This window comes from Ambystoma mexicanum, chromosome 3q (assembly GCF_040938575.1).
Source record: "Ambystoma mexicanum isolate Mex_15411 chromosome 3q, UKY_AmexF1_1, whole genome shotgun sequence".
Taxonomy (NCBI): domain Eukaryota; kingdom Metazoa; phylum Chordata; class Amphibia; order Caudata; family Ambystomatidae; genus Ambystoma; species Ambystoma mexicanum.
In genome coordinates this window covers 4,311,408-4,325,569 of record NC_090926.1, presented here as the reverse complement: position 1 = coordinate 4,325,569, position 14,162 = coordinate 4,311,408, and the positions used below count along the sequence as shown (strand labels likewise).

Sequence of the window (14,162 nt, the reverse complement as noted above, 5' to 3'; positions counted from 1 at the left end):
GGATCATCTATCGATCACCTGTCGCTCCCTTCACAGGCTGGGCTTCTCCCTCAATTTAAAGAAGTCCCATTTGACGCCAACACAGCGGCTCCAGTACATCGGAGCTGTGCTCGACACTTCCCTGGGGCAGTGTTTTCCTCCCCAGGTGAGGGCTCTTCACATTCAGCAAATGGTGCACAGGTTTCAGCATGCCCAGACGCTCCCAGCGTTCAAGTTCTTGAGGTTGCTCGGCCTCATGGCATCCTGCATTCTTCTGGTGCCAGAGGCTCGCCTGCGGATGAGATCTTTGCAGTGGGCACTCACGCAATGGTCGCAGTCCTCCGGCAGGATGTCGGACTCGATTCAGGTGCCGTCCTCGGTCGCCCGGGACCTTCTGTGGTGGGCCGTCGAAGGCAACTTGATGAAGGGGGCTCCATTTTGGCTTCCTTGGCCAGAGGTGTCGATCGTGTCGGATGCATCCTTCACAGGATGGGGAGCTCATGCTAACGAGCTGACACTCAGCGGTCGTTGGTCTCCGTCGGAGTCCAGACTCCATATCAATCTGTTGGAGCTGAGGGCCGTCAGGCTAGCCCTGAAGGCTTTTCTGCCGTCTGTGCGAGGGAAGAATGTCCTGATCCTGACGGACAACACAGTGGCCATGCACTACCTCAACAAAAAGGGGGGGGCAGGGTCACTTCCTCTGTGCAGAGAGGCGATGCAGCTCGAGTTCTGGGCCATCCAGCAGGAAGTTTCGATCTCGGCAGTTCATCTGGCCGGAGCCGAAAACGTGACGGCGGACGCTCTGAGCAGGCAGAGCGCGATCTCTCACGAGTGGGAGTTGGCTCAGGAGATTCTCCTGGAGATCTTCGCCCTTTGGGGGACCCCTCAAGTGGATCTCTTCGCCTCCAGTGTCAACCGGAAGTGCGAAAGGTTTTGCTCGTGGGAATTTCCTCCAGAAGGAGCCTTAGGAGACGCGTTCGTGGTGGAGTGGTCATTCCCGCTGCTGTACGCGTTTCCTCCAGTCCCCGTCATCCCGCAAGTGCTGCGGAGGTTACGGAAGTTCGGTTCCTGGATGCTCCTCATTGCCCCGGCGTGGGCTCGGAGGACGTGGTACCCGGACCTTCTCGACTTATCCATCTGCCCTCCACGTCGTCTTCCCTACCGAGACAATCTGCTCTCACGGGAGGGGGGTCGGTTCTCCATCCAGAGGTCAGATCCCTCAACCTTCACGCTTGGCTTCTGAAAGGTTGAGGTATAAGGATTGGGACCTCCCTGAGGACGTGATGGAGGTGTTGCTTTCGGCCCGAAGACCGGCAACAAAGTCTCTGTACCGTTGCCGTTGGCGTAAGTTCTGCGACTGGGGCAGGGTTCAGAATGTGGATCCTTTTGCATGTGACATCCCCATGGTTCTGTCCTTTTTACTTTCTTTGGCCCACAGGGGCTTGCAAGTGGGTACCGTTAAGGGTTACCTGGCGGCGCTGTCCATCTTTAAGCGCTCGTCTGAAGAGTGTTCTTACTTTAAAATCCCTTTGATTTCACAGTTCCTGAAAGGGCTCACTAATGTGTTCCCTCCGTCACCTTTCCTGGTGCCCGGTTGGGATTTAAACCTGGTTCTTAAGTTTCTTATGGGTGCTCCGTTTGAGCCTTTACATTCTTGCCCGTTGAGGCTGTTAACTCTGAAAACTGTGTTTTTAGTTGCGGTTACTTCCGCTCGCAGAGTGAGTGAGTTACAGGCACTTTCAGTTAAGCCTCCCTTCACTGTATTTCACAAGGACAGGGTTGTCCTTAGAGTTCGTCCTTCTTTTCTTCCGAAGGTAGTGACGGAATTTCATTTGGCCCAGAAGGTTGTTCTTCCGGCATTCTATCCTCCTCCGCATCCTGGTAAGGAAGAGGAGAGGCTCCATAGGCTTGATCCTAGGAGAGCTTTAAGCTTTTATGTTTCTCGCATGTCCCGGGTCAGAGTGGATGATCAACTCTTTATTGGTTACGCTGGAAAGCGTTTGGGGCAAGCTGTGACGAAACAGACTTTGTCTCGCTGGATTATTTTGGCCATCTCGGAGTGCTACCGTTTGGCGGGTAAGGACCCACCGGCTGGCTTGCGGGCCCATTCTACCAGGGGTATGGCTGCGTCTACTGCCCTGCAGAGGGGTGTTCCTATTTGCAACATCTGTGATGCAGCCACCTGGGCTTCAGTTCATACATTTGTACGTCACTGTTCCCTTGATTCCATCCGAGCGCAGGATCTGGCCTTTGGCAAGGCGGTCCTTTGCTCTGCTATTTGATTGGCTATTCTACATTTTGATTCTAAATTCTTTCCCTCCTCCTTGCTTTGGTACTGCTTTGGAAGTCTGTCATAGATATGGAATACGTCGGAGGACCCAATCCCCTCGAAGAACAAGTTACTTTCTTACCTGGTAACGTTCTTTCGATGGGATGGTCCGACGACGTATTCCATATCGCTCCCGCCCTGCCTTCCCCGCTACAGAATTTCTTTTGCGATTGCAGCTTACGTTCCGCAAGGCTTTGTGTCTGACTGGCAGTTGACTTCTGTCACACGTTCTGGGGGAAAAAACTACAACTGAGGCTATGGGCGTCGTGCGTCCTACTTATCAAATCGGATGACGTTGGACGTCGGAGGAGGTCCTCGACGACGGCGCATCGACGTCATCGACGCAGGACGCAGACGCCGAAAAAGTTTCCGAAGCAGCACAGCTGTGGTGATTACATGTCATAGATATGGAATACGTCGTCGGACCATCCCATCGAAAGAACGTTACCAGGTAAGAAAGTAACTTGTTCTTTGGGATGGCACCCAGACAATTCCTACACCCTGAGGTGACTTAAATAACTGGGACACTGTGGACATTGATGTATCACTGGTACATTTAGAGCAGTACTGAGGTTGGTGTCAAAAGGAAAAGATGAGGTAATAAAACAATGGTTAACAAAAATTCTTCAGCAGGTAAGTACTTTTTGAACCCTCCAATGCAAAGTAAATGAACCATTTCCCTGCTACACAAGTTATCTAATGTGTGACTTTTGTTGAGGGATAGTTGAAGCACAAAGTCGGAGATGAGAAGTCTTTCATGGAGCCAGGACAGCCAATGTCAATTGAGCAAAAGTCCAGGTGAGCTGAAACACTTGTTGCAGGTAGGTAAAAAGTCTTGCACAATGTTTTAGAAATCTTTGTAGAAAATGGAATGGCAGTTGGCCGTCAAGCTGGGAGGCTTGTGAGGGGCAAAGCTGCAAGCAACTCTGCAAATGCAACCAAGAGAGTCTCAACTGAGAACTAGCAAGGCTATATGACAAGAGGCAGGTCCCCTTAGTTTTACAGTACCTTTTGGTTTGAAGAAATTGGTTCCAGCTAGGTTCTGTTCCTGTGTAGGTCTGCAGACCCTGTTAGGGGATAAGCCTGGCTGCTCTGCCATGCTACCATAAACTTGAGTAGTTGAGATGTATACTAGAAGTTGGGGTTCTGTATACCAAGGGGATTTTTTTTATATAAAGACCTACCATAAGTAGACTTTAGAAAAACTGCCCCAGCTCTCCTCTTTGCCCGAAGATCCTCCACCAAACCCATCAATGCCTTTAGTTGGCTTATGTTTTGGGCTTGGTGCCGGAAGAGGGATCTGGACCCTTTTACTTGTCCCAAACACTCTGTTGGATTTTCCCGTCTTTAGTCCAGGCGGGTCTGCATATCGGTACAGTAAAAGGGGATTCTTATGGCCATTTCTGTTTTCAAAAGGACCCCGGAGCAAAACTTCTTTATCACGATCCCCAAATCCCTGCAGGATCGTTCGGATATGTTTCAACCATCCCAGTTTGTTGTCTGGGTGTGGGATTTGAATTCCGTTTTAATGGGGCCCCTTTTATTCTTGTTTAAAGTTACTCACCCTTGAGGTGTTTCGCCATCTCTTGTGGTAGGTGGATGAGTGAGCTCCTGCCGTTGTCAGTTGAACCTCTTTACATGTTTTTCTCTAAGGAAAAGGCGGATTTGAGAGTGAGGATCTCCTTCCTCATCTTTCCAAGGCAGAGGAGCATTTGCATTGGCTGGATCCGGTGCAGGCCCTCATGTTTTACCAATCTCAGACTAGGGCTATCAGGGCAGGTGACCAGTTTTTTGTTGGTTATGCTGGTGCCCGAGCGGGCAGGGCTTTGACCAATCGGACTCTGTCCCGATTGATCATTCTATGCATCGGGGACTGCTTTGATCTGGCTGGCAAAGAGGTCCCTAAGGGTCTCGGAGCTCACTCCACCAGATGGTTGGCTGCCACTTCGGCTCTGCAGCGTGAACGCCCTGTTCTGTATATTTTCCAAGCAGCTACTTGGGTTACCTCTAAGCATTACTCCTTGGTTTCTATGTATGGTCAGGACACATGTTTTGGCAAAGTTGTCCTTCAGAGTTTTCTGTTATAGGCTATGTCCTTGCTAGCCCCCCTCCTCCAGTCATTGTTGTGTTTTACGAGTATATCAAGGATCAGCAATCTATGGGAGGAAAGAGTCCATTAGAAGAGCAAAGTACTTGTCTCTCTGTAATGTTATTTCTGATGGATGTTCCTCCCTACCTGCCCCTCTTGGAGGGTGGCTAGAGAAAAAGGGTGGAACTGAAGTCACAGGTCCCTGCACCTGTATACATGCAGAACCCGGTGTAATGTACGGGCCAGTGCACATAGGGGTGTCGGAACGATGCAGAGCTGTGCTGCGCCCCCTGGCGGCGGAAAAGTTTCTGAAGAGCAGCTGCGCTGGTAGATATCAAAGATGAAGAATGCATCGGAGGAACGGCCATCGGAAAGAACATTATGGATAGGTAAGTAGTTTTAGTCACAAGGGAGCTCCTACATAGGTTCCTCTGACTACCAAAATAGGTCAGTGATTTTAAAAGGCAAAAGCAAAATGTTTATGGGTCACAAAGGGATAAACAGAATTCAGATACATGAAATATTGTCCTTACAGCTATCCTTTGGATTTCTCGGGTGGTAATTGGTAGGATAGTTTTTCTAAAGTCCAACTAAAGGCTTCATAAAATCATACATCTGAGGCAGCACAGAATCACCACGCTTAGTATAAGGCTGCACCACCTGAGAATGTTTTACCCTGGACAGAGCAGCCAGGCTTATCTTAGGAAGGAGAGAGGGCTGTTCCTAGTGCCAAAGAAAGTGTAGCATACATGTGATCCAAAGAAACACTGTACATTGTTAAATAAGGTGTTTATTTAAATACAAGTAGACTCTTGGGCAAGATTTGGAGCTGTACCCTTTGGGTGCACTGAAACAACCTTGACCTCCTGGCAATAGGAACCCAACCTTTGGTAGAAGTCTGTACTACACAGGTTGGTAGTATCGCTGAGCAGCCAGGCGTATCTCAGGAAGGGTCAATGTGAGGAGTAGGGTGCTTACACAGAGATCCACAGTGACAAGTATCCAAATAAACTCTTACACACAAGTTTTCTTGATTAAACAATTATTTATTTAACTGTCAGTTTGAATAAGCCTTCTTCAGAAGGGGCAATATAATAGTAACACACAAATACACTGTTTCTCTAAATCTGCAAGTTTGTTAGTTTATTCAATATAGCGCAAAACCAAAACCCTCAGGTAGCTGGGCGCAAGCAGTACAAGGATACTTAAGCTTAGTTACAGTAGTAGAAGGTAGGTACATAAATAGAATGATAAACAAGGTTAAAGCAAAGAAACATCCATACTGCCACAGGTTTGCAGTGACCAATGGTCCCAGTACCCATTTGGGATGGCACACAGACACGTCCTACACCCTGAGGTGGCTTAAATAGCTAGGACACTGTGGACATTAATATATCACTGGTACATTTAGATCAATACTGAGATGTCATAGTAAAGGGGTTTTAGAATAAGACAAGAGATCACACAATAATTCTTAAGCGGTTAAGTACTTTTGAAAACCCCTCAATGCAAAGTAAGTTAACCTCTTCCTAGGAGGAAGGTCTAAACACACAATGAAAAGAGAAGTCATTCAGGAAGCCAGGCCAGCCAATGTCAATTGGGCAAAAGTCTAGGTGAGCTGAAGCACTTCTTACAGGTAAGTAAAAGTCTTGCACAATGTTTTAATGTCTTTGTAGAAAAAGTAGAATCAATGTAGGGCCACAATCTGGGAAGCTTGAGGGAAGTAGAAGATGCAAACAACTCTACAAGAGCAACCAAGACAAGAGGTAAGTTCGCTTAGACTGTACAGTACCTTATTTTAGAAGAAATGGTTCAAGCTGGCTTCTGTTCCTGTGTGGCTCTGCAAATCCTTTTGATCCTGTGCCTCAGTCGTGGGGACAAGAGGGAGGACGTCTGGGGATTCCTGCAACACAACTAGATGGTCAACGACGGCAATGGGCAAACTTCAATTCAGTGGCACTTTGGGGTTTCAGCTCCTCACATCTGACAGCAAATAGCAACACCTTGGTTCTCGGATACCTCTTCAGACTTTCCTTGCTTCTGGGGTCCAGCAGTCTGTTGAGGTGGCTCAGGCTTGGTCAGCCCTGCATCAGGGAAATCCGGAGGATCTTCCTAGCATTCGGGTCCGACTTAAAAGTGATCCACTCGATTTGGTGTTCCTCTCCCTGATTCAGCACAGCAGCAGGGCTTCACCGGGCAAACCAACGGTCCAGGAGTTGCAGCAGCAGTCTCTCCCAAGTTCTTCTTCGGATTCCTTTGTCCAGTGTTCGACTATGCCTTCCAAGCCAAAAAACCTCACCTTTTATGCAGGTTTCTCCCATTCATACCAGCCTAGCTGTCAATCACACAGCAAGGGTGGCTGTTCTTGCCAGACAGCCAGCTGACCAATCACCTTTAGGTGCATTCCTTTAACCAAGGGGATTAAGCACAGGGAGTTTCGGGCACCTCCCTCATTTCCTGCCCCTGCCAGACATACTGGAGCCAGAGGTGGGCTTCACTCGTGAATCCCGCCAAAGACCAAATGAACAAAGGCACCAAACCTGGTTTGGTGCGCAGAGTACATCTCAAGAAGGACCTTTCCAACAAGAAATGGCGAAAAAAGAAGACTGGGACATTTTTGACGAAATGGGCAACCATGTGTGCTTTACTGCAGCTGCGAAAGCAGCCCACAGTAAAAACTCCCAATGGTAGTTAAAGGTAAACCACTGCCCCCAGCCATTAATTGTAGAAAGGGTAACATACAAATCTTAAATGAGAAACTAGACACGGGGGATACTAAGTAACCCCTCCAGCACCCTATTGTAAGATAGTGTGTGCTCGGTCTAGAAAGTTACAAATATAAGTAAAGTCAATTTCACTTTACTGCTCTTGTAAACAGTAGTTTATCCAAGAGAAGTTATTTAAACCTTTGGGAAATCTGAAAGACTTCATTGTGTCACTGCACTGAAGGTGCTATGTGTCACAATGTAAAAAGATGCCTATGGAGTTGGTCAGACTCCATAAGGAGTTTGTCCGACTCCATTAGCAAAGGAAACAAAGTTTAAATCACAGTAAAATACATGAGTGGGGAAAAAGGTCTCACTCTCTCCATGTTTTAAATTAAAAAGTCCTAGAGTCCACCAAAAGTGCTGAGGGTCTCTAAGGTAGAGAGGAATTGGCACATTTCTGAGAATTCTCCCTAACGTAGACCAAGATAATTATTGGGTAAGTAAATACAGGAACATCATATAAACACAATCATAAAAACCAACTCACTACCTCTGGAATGCAAACCAAGGTATAATTTTTAATTAGAGGAGCAAGAAGCAAATCAGGGTGAGTCAAACCTAATGTTATACAATCAGGATGGTAATATACTATTCTTGGGGGGAATGAGACCAGGTTAGATATACTTTTGGAATACAATCAGTATTTCAAGGGTAGGGGGACCTGTAGGTCATGCAGTGACAATTATGAAATCGCATGGTAAACCAACCCTGTTGCAAGTATACTCCTTGCAACATTACTTTTTAGAATTCCGTTCAGAGCTAGTAAATCAGCTCATTTACTTTCTGGGTGGGTCTTCAGCTTCTCGATGTCAAGTATGAACACTCATTTACTATTTTAGAAAGCATTAAGCAAATCAGGGAAAGCAAAAACCTGTTACGCAAATTAAACAGTACTAACACTTATTACTTTTTGGAAGGGGAGGGCGCACCATTCAAAGTAGCAACTTGTACACGTTTTAGAGGGTCAGCATGCAACACAAAGGTAAGCATAAACTTAATGACACTTTGTAACTTCTTCTTTCACAGATATACAGTTACCACATTAACTTCTTTAGCAAGTGTGTATGCTTTCAAGTCAGAATCTTTTTCTTATCCAGTCCTTCCATAGTCTATTGCACGAGTTCTCTCAGAGTCAGAAGAGGGAACCCTAGTGGTCTAGCTGCCAGCTGTAGGCTGGTTGCGATAGGTTTCAGTTGCAGGAAAGTCAAAGTTCCATAGGAGATCCTATTAAACAAGTAAGTATTAACTTTGAGAGTTTAGTTAAAGTGTGCAGGGACTTATCAGACGGCTCCCTATGTGTTCTAGCATTAGGCCTAGGCAAGTGGTGTGGGCAAACTGCCAACCACACAAACCACCCACTCAGCCTCACAGGATGGACACCAGACTTAAGGTCAGTATTTCCCAAGCCCACACAGTACCTTAGGAGAAAAGAAAAGATTCTGGATGGATGTCTCCAGGATGCAGAAGCACAGGACCTAGTCCCTGGATTCTTGATCTGGAGAAGAAAGAACTGGAAACTAGATGGGAACTTGCAGCAGTCAAGAGGAGGCTTCCAGCAAAGGTATTTTCACAGATTTTTGCAGCTCTGTAGATTTTGGTGCCTTTTTACAGCAGCGAGATGAGAAACGAATATCACCTGTCGGATTCTCTTCCCTCTCCCGGCCCTGCACTCTGGTGAGGGAACCTCAGGGATTCACATAGTTTCTCTGGAAGTCCAGCAGTAGTCCACCAACGTTTCGGATGGTTTCGGACTTTGGAAGACTATACACCGCACTCAGGCATGGGTATTGGCGGTTTGCATCCCAGCAGGGTCGCAGCATATTGTGGGGTGGCTCAAAATGCAGGTCGTCTTGAGACTAGGTGATCTCACTAGCCTCTGGGTGGGAGTCGTCGCATTCTGGACCCCCAGGTTGATCGGAAGGAAGGGCTGCATCAGGTTCCGGTTACACAGCAGGCTCTCCGGTCTCTGGAAATCGCTACAGCTGTCTATTCTTCAGTTTCAGCTCCAGTGGTAGACTCGTCAGAAGCTTCCAGGTTTAGAGTATTTATCAGGAACTGCAGCACAACTTCTGCAATCTCTCCCAGCAGTTTACAGAAAAGGGTGGTCTGGCTGTCCATCAGACAGCCCCTCCCCATCCCCTCCACCCCCATTGAGACTCGGTTCCTTTCAGGCAAGGTAAAGGACAAAGGGCTGCAGAGTTTTGGACTCCTCCCTCGCTTCCTGCCTTTTCAGATACTCTGTAGCCTTGACAGGGAATACAAAGAATTCCAGCCAAAGACACAGCTTCCACTGAGGTCCTTCCCACCTAGAATCGTAGGGGAGGACCTCAAACAAGCAGCATACAGGAAATGGTGAAAGGAGAATGATGTCCCTTCAATGCATTACCGAGGCTGATATAACAGCCTTGTGTAATAAGACTAAAAAGTCACCAAGGTAAAACCACTGCCACGAGCCATTGAAGTAAACTTGCAATTGTAACAGAAATGTTACCAGGTAAGTACGAAAGGGTATACATTGTATCCCCAGCACTCAACCTTTGGTGGGGTGTGCTGGCTCACTTAAATCAATGTAAAGGGGATGTGAATCTCACTTTGCTTCTTGGAAACAGTATTTCACCCGAGAAATAATAAGAGCATTGAAAAGAAAGCCCCTGCATTTCAAGTGCTGTGTGCTGCCATAGTACCTTACAATCAGTCCAAAGTTATAGGAAACTAAAACTCCAGTCATACACTATGGAGAGGCATAAAAAGGTCACCCATAATAAGAGTAAAAGACTAGGCGAGAGAGGAAAGATTCCCACTCGCCTAAGAAAAATGTTAAATAATTACCAAGTCCATGCAAAAGGTTCTGGGGTTGACACAGTCCAGGAAGATTTATCATAAATATGAAATTCTTAACCAACAGTAATGGTGGGCAGATCTTTGCTGAAAAATGTTCTGTTGTAATTGTTTTTATTCTTCCCCACCTCTTAATCAGGTCACAGCTTTGGTAGTCTTTCAAGAGCTTAGGAATACATCAGAAGAACAAATCAATTACCTTTGGTAATTTACTTTCTCGTGGGTATGTTAATCATTCCCACAGATTTCGCCTCACCTCTCACCTTCCCCTCTAAATTAAGCTCTTCAAATTGGATATTTTTCAGTGTTTGAAATTGTAACCTTTTTTGTCATACTGCTGTTCCTTAGCAGTGTAAGGCCCAGTGGCATTGCTGGAGGGGATGTGGGGGTGAGGGGGGCTATAGCCCCAGTTCTTTAGGTTGTACCCCCAGATAGAAGCTCAGGGGCTACAAACGAAAACTAGCTAGCCCCAAGTTTCGACATTAGCATACCCCTGGATCGTTTCTAGACCTAGCAACACTCATGGTAAGGCCGGTGTATTTTTAATTGAAGGGGCATAAATATTCCCCATAAATATACGAGAGACCTAACATAAAGGGGTTGCCCGAACCAACAAATGTGGCTGGGGGGTCTCATTATGTCAGTAATAATACTATAAGAATGCATGGCCAAGCTGGCTCTCCCAATATATGGCAGTGTCCCCACTTAAGAAGAAACTCATGTTGGTTTTGCCTTTACAAAATGCCATACCACAATAAGAAAACATGTCCAAACAGGCTGCACAATATGGGCCAGTCTAGACACGTAATACTGTTTGCTTTACCTTTGGTACCCATTAATAAATGTGATGCCACAGTAAGAAATAGCTAGACTAGGTGTGCCAAACTGCAAATCTAGCCATGTAATGACACATAATGCTTGGTTTATTATAGATGCCCAGAATAAAATGTCATGCCACAGTAAAAGGGCTAGACTGGCAACCCCAGAATGCCAGTCTTGCAACGTAATTACAAATAACATGATTGCTTTATCATAGATGCTCAATAAAAAAAAGTTATGCACAGTAAGAAATGGCTAGACTGCCTGCCCCAAAATGCTAGTCTAATCGCAGAATAAAATACCAGAGCAGTTCCTGGTTCCTGTCTTGCACGCAGGAGCTGGAGTACTACTGGTGTGCGCCGATCCGTTTTATGTCTGGTGAGGCTCAGGAGTTCCCCTCGCACATACAAACTAGCAGTTCCCAGCCTGAATCCCCAATCAGCCATGCAATGCTGGGGAGCAAAACACCCTCTGCCTCTCATGGCCCCTTGGCTATGCGCACTGGGGAACTACAATGTCAAATGGAAACTACGCTTCCCTTTGAAAGTTTAAGCCATCCCAGGCGCGCATCAACTGCAACAAGCAGCTGATGGAGCATGCAGTATTTTCACTGAGCTGACATAGCTTGTCTATGATGGAAAGGTTTCAGGCTGGTCTGTCTGCAAAGCCTTACCCATTATGGGTGGGGCGCCTGTTAGGCATAATTGTATTCAGTACCCTTTGGGTGCACTCCCAACAACCCTGACCTCCTGGCAATAGGAACCCGAACCTTAGGTATAAATCTGCACTACACAGATCAGTAGCGTGTTGCACGGTCAGGCTTATCTCAAGAGGGGTCATTGTGAGCTGTAGGGGAGTTATAAAGAGATGCACAGTGACAAGTATTCAAATAAACACTTAAACACAAGGTTTCTTGAATAAACAATTAATTTATCAGTCAGTTAGAATAAGCCTTCTTCAGAAGGGAGCAATATAAGAGTAACACTGAAATACACTTCAAAATACACACTCTTAATATTCTTAAATCAGTAAAGATCCTTTTGAGATGGCCCACAGTCACAACCTACACCCTCAGGTGACTTCAATAGCTAGGGTGCTGGGGACATTAATAACTTACTGTTGCATTTAGAACATTCTTAGGAATTGGTCAAAGGAAAAGGTTATTAGAACAAGCAAGAGATCACAAATATTCTTAAGCAGACTAATACTTTTGGATTCCCTAAGCAAGTCTATATGGATTCCCTAAATTCTATATGTTCTGAAATACTTGTGGTAGGTTAGTAGAAAAGTCTTTGCACAATGTTTTAGAAGTCTTTGAAGAAAAGAAGAATCAATGTAGGGCCACAAGCTGTTAAGGCTTGTGAGTAGTATAAGATGCAAGCAACTCTACAATAAGAGTTAAGTTTTCTCAGACTTTACAGTACCTTTGGATTGAAGAAAAATGCAGCAGATGACTCATGTTCCTGTGCAGCTCTGCAGATCTCACTGTACCTTGGTCTCAGTCGTGGTGACAAGAGGGAGGACTTCTGGGGACTCCTGCACTGCAATGGGACGGTCGCTGCTCGCAACCAGCAATCTTCAAACAAGTGGTACTTCGGTGTTTCAGCTCCTCGCGACTACCTCAAATAGCAACACTGTGGTTCCTGGCTGTCGAGATGGACTTTCTTTGCTTCTGGGGTCCCGCACTCTGTTGAGGGGGCTCAGGCTCAGTCAGTTCTGCTTCCTGGGAGTCCGAAGGATCTTCCTGGAGCTCTTGGCCAACTTAAAAGCAGCACACACAATCTGGTGTTCCTCTCCCTGGCTATTCGGTTTCCAGCAGCAACTCTGGAAATTCAACCCGAGAAGATGTTCAGGTGGCTTACTCTGGATTTGATTGTTCCCACCAACTCGAGGGGAGAAGTCTTCCTTGCAGGGGCTTCTCTGTTAATAAGAATTTGGAGTTTTAGTACAGCAGCAGGGCTTCAACGGGCAAACCAACTGTCCAGGAGTTGCAGCGCGTGTCCCCTTCAAGTTCTTTGGTTCCTTCGTCCAGTGGTCGACTCTGCCTTCCAAGCCAAAAGCCTCACCTTTTATTCAGTTCTCTCCCCTTCATTTCAGCCAAGCTGTCAGTCACCCAGCAGGGTGGCTGTCCTTTCCGGACAGTTAGCCGGCCAATCACTACAGAGTGCATTTGGGTCTCCTAGGAGACTAAGCACAGGGAGTTTCATGCACCTCCCTCACTTCCTGCCCTCGCCAGACACACTGGAGCCAGAGACAGGCTTCACTCGTGAATCCCGCCAAAGGCAAAGTGAACAAAGGGACCAAACCTGGTTTGGCACGCAGATTAAATCTCAAGAAGGACCTTTCCACAAAGAAATGGCGAAAAAAGAAGACTGGGGCCATTTTCACAAAAATGGTGCCCTTGGGTGCTTTACTGCAGCTGCGAACGCAGCCCGCAGTAAATGCACACCACAGTAATTAAAAGTAAACCACTGCCACCAGCCATTCAGTGAGGAAAGGGACATTAATATGTTTCATGAGAAGCTAGACAAAGGGGATACTAAGTAACCCCTCCAGCACCCTATTGTAAAATAGTGTGTGCTGGGTCTAGAAAGTTACAAATGTAAGTAAAGACAATTTCACTTTACTGCTCTGGGAAACAGTAGTTTATCCCAGAGAAGGTATTTAAACCTTGGGGAATTCTGGAAGACTTCCCTGTGCCACTGCACTGAAAGTGCTATGTGACACAATGTAAAAGATGATGCCTATGGAGTTTGTCAGGCTCCAAAACCAAAAGAAACAGAGTTAAAAAAATCACATTAAAATACATGAGCGCGTGGGGAAAAAGGGTCTCGCTCTCTCTCTTAAAAAAAATCAAGTCCTCAAAATCCAGCAAAGTTGCTTGGGGGGTCTCTAAGGTGGAGGGAATTAGCACATTTCTGAGAATTCTCCACAACAGCGCCCCTGAATATTGTGCCCGGCCTATTTAGTGGTGGTTTCTTCAATAAATTGTACAGACTGATATTGTACTATTAGTTTCCTGCGGCGATACAAGACATTTATAAATATGCAACCACATATACAGTGCACCTAAAATTTCAGTCAGGATACCACAACTGGAGGAGCTCTCCTTTCAATCAAATGGGATTCTGACTTCTTATGAATCAGCTTTTCTGTAAGCAGTGTGGTGACATGCTAAATTTAAATTATCATTGAAGATGTAATTTTCTACTATCTCGCCATGCAGGCTCTGCCACATGTGAATTAAAAGCTACTAGTGCAGGTCTTTGCATGGCATAGTTGGGATGTGGTGCTAGAGCTACAGGCAAAGGTTCTTGTAGTTGTTTGGGACACAGGTGGA

At 46.2% G+C, this 14,162-nt stretch overlaps 1 protein-coding gene across 9 annotated transcripts in view; it reads left to right on the top strand.

Moving 5' to 3' along the window:
- TNRC6B (trinucleotide repeat containing adaptor 6B) overlaps positions 1-14,162 on the top strand; it is a 2,246,995-nt gene that overhangs the window by 1,716,557 nt on the left and 516,276 nt on the right. The gene's annotated exons all lie outside the window — the stretch shown is intronic.